The sequence below is a fragment of the Triticum aestivum genome, chromosome 4D (assembly GCF_018294505.1).
Source record: "Triticum aestivum cultivar Chinese Spring chromosome 4D, IWGSC CS RefSeq v2.1, whole genome shotgun sequence".
Lineage (NCBI taxonomy): Eukaryota > Viridiplantae > Streptophyta > Magnoliopsida > Poales > Poaceae > Triticum > Triticum aestivum.
In genome coordinates this window covers 344,761,848-344,767,042 of record NC_057805.1, presented here as the reverse complement: position 1 = coordinate 344,767,042, position 5,195 = coordinate 344,761,848, and positions in this window count along the sequence as shown.

Genomic DNA, 5,195 nt, shown 5'->3' with positions numbered 1-5,195 from the left:
AAATACTGCATTCCCCAACAATGGTATCAGAGCCAGGTCTATGCGTAGATGTTGTATGCACGAGTAGAACACAAATAGTTGTGGGCGATAATAGTCATACTGCTTACCAGTATGTCATACTTTAATTCGGCGGTATTGTTGGATGAAGCGGCTCAGACCGACATTACGCGTACGCTTACGCGAGACTGGTTCTACCGACGTGCTTCGCACACAGGTGGCTAGTGGGTGCCTGTTTCTCCAACTTTAGTTTAGTTGAGTGTGACTACGCCCAGTCCTTCTTGAAGGTTAAAACAACACACTTGACGAAAAATCGTTGTGGTTTTGATGCGTAGGTAATAACGGTTCTTGCTAAGCCCGTAGCAGCCACGTAAAACTTGCAACAACAAAGTAGAGGACGTCTAACTTGTTTTTTGCAGGGCATTTTGTGATGTGATATGGTCAAGACGTGATTATATAAATTGTTGTATGAGATGATAATGTTTTGTAACACAGTTATCGGCAACTGGCAGGAGCCATATGGTTGTCGCTTTATTGTATGAAATGCAATCGCCATGTAATTGCTTTACTTTATCACTAAGTGGTAGCGATAGTCGTAGAAGCAATTGTTGGCGAGACGACAACAATGCTTCGATGGAGATCAAGGTGTCAAGACAGTGATGATGGTGATCATGACGGTGCTTTGGAGATGGAGATCAAAGGCATAAGATGATGATGGCCATATCATATCATTTATATTGATTGCATGTGATGTTTATCCTTTATGCATCTTATTTTGCTTAGTACGGCGGTAGCATTATAAGATGATCTTTCACTAAATTTCAAGGTATAAGTGTTCTCCCTGAGTATGCACCGTTGCTACAGTTTGTCGTGCCGAGACACCACGTGATGATCGATGTGATAAGCTCTACGTTCACATACAACGGGTGCAAGCCAGTTTTGCACACGCAGAATACTCGGGTTAAACTTGACGAGCCTAACATATGCAGATATGGCCTCGGAACACTGAGACTGAAAGGTTGAGCGTGAATCATATAGTAGATATGATCAACATAGTGATGTTCACCATTGAAAACTACTCCATCTCATGTGATGATCGAACATGGTTTAGTTGATATGGATCACGCGATCACTTAGATGATTAGAGGGATGTCTATCCAAGTGGGAGTTCTTATGTAATATGATTAATTGAACTTTAATTTATCATGAACTTAGTACCTGATAGTATTTTGCAGGTCTATGTTGTTGTAGATAAATGGCGCGTGGTGTTGTTCCATTGAATTTTAATGCGTTCCTAGAGAAAGCTAAGTTGAAAGATGATGGTAGCAATTACACGGACTGGGTTCATAACTTGAGGATTATCCTCATTGCTGCATAGAAGAATTACGTCCTGGAAGCACCGCCAGGTGCCAAACCCGCTGCAGGAGCAACGCCAGATGTTATGAATGTTTGGCAGAGCAAAGCTGATGACTACTCAATAGTTCAGTGTGCCATGCTTTACGGCTTAGAACCGGGACTTCAACGACGTTTTGAACGTCACGGAGCATATGAGATGTTCCAGGAGTTGAAGTTAATATTTCAAGCAAATGCCCGGATTGAGAGATATGAAGTCTCCAATAAGTTCTACAGCTGTAAAAATGGAGGAGCATAGTTCTGTCAGTGAGCATATAATCAGAATGTCTAGGTACCACAATCACTTGACTCAGCTGGGAATTAATCTTCCAGTTGATAGTGTCATTGACAGAGTTCGTCAATCACTTCCACCAAGCTACAAGAGCTTCATGATGAACTATAATATGCAAGGGATGGATAAGACGATTCCCGAGCTCTTTGCAATGCTAAAGGCTGCGGAGGTAGAAATCAAGAAGGAGCATCAAGTGTTGATGGTCAATAAGACCACCAGTTTCAAGAAGAAGGGCAAAGGGAAGAAGGGGAACTTCTAGAAGAACGGCAAACAAGTTGCTGCTTAAGTGAAGAAGCCCAAGTCTGGACCTAAGCCTGAGACTGAGTGCTTCTACTGCAAAGGGACTGGTCACTGAAAGCGGAACTACCCCAAGTATTTGGCGGAGAAGAAGGATGGCAAAGTGAAAGGTATATTTGATATACATGTTATTGATGTGTACCTTACTAATGCTCGCTGTAGCGCGTGGGTATTTGATACTGGTTCTGTTGCTAATATTGCAACTCGAAACAGGGGCTACAGATTAAGTGAAGATTGGCTAAGGACGAGGTGACGATGCGCGTGGGAAATGGTTCCAAAGTCGATGTGATCGCCTTTGGCACGCTACCTCTACGTCTACCTTCGATATTAGTTTTAGACCTGAATAATTGTTATTTGGTGCCAGCGTTAAGCATGAACATTATATCTGGATCTTGTTTGATGCGAGACGGTTATTCATTTAGATCAGAGAATAATGGTTGTTCTATTTATATGAGTAATATCTTTTATGGTCATGCACCCTTGATGAGTGGTCTATTTTTACTAAATCTTGATAGTAGTGATACACATATTCATAGTATTGAAGCCAAAAGATATAAGATTAATAATGATAGTGCAACTTATTTGTGGCACTGCCGTTAAGGTCATATTGGTGTAAAGCGCATGAAGAAACTCCATGCTGATGGGCTTTTGGAATCACTTGATTATGAATCACTTGATGCTTGCGAACCATGCCTCGTGGGCAAGATGACTAAACTCCGTTCTCCAGAACAATGGAGCGAGCAACAGACTTGTTGGAAATCATACATACTGATGTATGCGGTCCGATGAGTGTAGATGCTCGCGGCGGATATCATTATTTTCTGACCTTCACAGATGATTTGAGCAGATATGGGTATATCTAGTTGATGAAACATAAGTCTGAAACATTTGAAAAGTTCAAAAAAATTCAGAGTGAAGTGGAAAATCATCGTAACAAGAAAATAAAGTTTCTACGATCTGATCAGGGAGGAGAATATTTGAGTTACGAGTTTGGTCTTCATTTGAAACAATGCGGAATAGTTTCGCAACTCACGCCACCCGGAACACCACAGCGTAATGGTGTGTCCGAACGTCGTAATCGTACTTTATTAGATATGGTGCGATCTATGATGTCTCTTACTGATTTACCGCTATTGTTTTGGGGTTATGCTTTAGAGACGGCTGCATTCACGTTAAGTAGGGCACAATCTAAATCTGTTGAGATGACACCATATGAACTGTTGTTTGGCAAGAAACCCAAGTTGACGTTTCTTAAAGTTTGGGGCTGCGATGCTTATGTGAAAAAGCTTCAACCTGATAAGCTCAAACCCAAATCGGAGAAATGTGTCTTCAGAGGATACCCAAAGGAGACTATTGGGTACACCTTCTATCACAGATCCGAAGGCAAGATATTCGTTGCTAAGAATGGATCCTTTCTAGAGAAGGAGTTTCTCTCGAAAGAAGTGAGTGGGAGGAAAGTAGAACTTGATGAGGTAATTGTACCTGCTCCCTTATTGGAAAGTACACTACAAAAAAAAGACACATCCGTGACATTTTGGGCCGAACAAATTTTTTTCCGGTCATACTTATGACACTTGTATGACGATAATTGTGACAAAACCCGGTACCATCATAGATGTGGTGGGCTCCTACTTCTATGACAGAAAATGGGCTTTTCATCCTGGGTGGGCCGGAGACGCACCTGCATGACATTCTTTGGGCCGTCCATGACGGAAAAAACCATGGTGAAGCGAGGGCGAGGAAAATATCGGGGTGTTCCCGGTTACGGTGGGTGGTCGGGGCCGAGCGATGCGCGTTTCTCTCGTACACGCACGCGCGTGGGTGCGAGGCATTGGGCTCTAACTGAACCCGAGCGAGGCGTTGGGCTCTAACTGAACCCGAGCGATTGCACTGCAGGCTACGCGTTACTGAACCCGAGCGATCGATCAATGGCTGTTAACTGAACCCGATCGAGCGATTCCTTCGCTACTGCTGCTAAGTGAAGCCGATCGATGCTGCCTCTGGATGAACAGTGAGCGTTGCTAGGGGGGTTGGATGAACAGTTCCCGGTGGGAGTGGATGAACAGGACCCCATGGTGTTGCCTCTGGATGAACAGGACCCCGATCGGTCGAGCCGGTTGGGGCCGGATGAACAGGACCCCGTGGAGGGCTGGATGAACAGGACCACCCCGTGAAGGGCTGGATGAACAGTAGACGGTGGAGGGCTGGATGGACAGTAGCCCGTGGAGGGGTTGTTGAACAGGAGCCCGTGGAGAGGGCTGGTTGAACAGTAGCCGGTGGAGTAGCGCGCGGTGGAGGCTGGATGGACAGGAGCCCGTGGATGAACAGTCGCAGGTGGAGGCTGGAGGAGGTCGACGGTGGATGAACAGTAGCCTGTGGAGGCTGGAGGGGGTCGACGGTGGAGATGAACAGTATCCCGTGGAGTCCAGTTTTGTGGTACGCCACACCCCTCCTGATGAACAGGACCCCCATTTCGACCGTAGCGCTCCAACACAAGTCCGTTTCCTCCGTTGTGCGGTACGCCACACCCCTCCCGATGAACAGGACCCTCATTTCGACCGTAGGAGGTCTGTTTCCTCTGTTTTGCGGTACGCCGGACCCCTCCAGATGAACAGGATCCTGTTTCGACCGTGGCCGGTCGAACACAAGGCCGTTTCCTCCGTTCTGTGGTACGCCGGGCCTCGTTTCCATCGGCTGTTCCGTCCAAGCTAGTTGGCTCCCACGCGTTCCGTTGCCTCCTGATGAACACGACGCATTCCGTTGCCTCCCCATGAACACGATGACGACGCAGTTTCTCCGTTCCTACCCAACCATGTACACGAGCCCTGGCCGTACGTACGCGCGAGTAGGCGTTCGAGACCCCGCCCGTATGTACATACGTGGCCGTATTTACTTTCTTGCACCCTGGCCGCTGTACGTACGTGTACATGCTACGTGCGCGCCTCTACTACAACACGTGCGCGCCTCTATATCGACCACTATGTACGTACACGTTCGTGACCAGAATGACAACGCTGCGTATGCTTTGACTGGGTGGGTCCCGACTGTCAGGCACTTCCTTGTGTGCGAAGATGTAGCTGGTGGGTGCCAGCAGTCAGGGGGGCGAATCGTTTTTTTTGCCCGGACGCATTTCCTTGCATGCGAAGATGTAGCTGGTAGGTCCCAGCAGTCATGGTGGAAACGTTTTTTTTTCATGAAATATGGTTGCCCGTCCGGT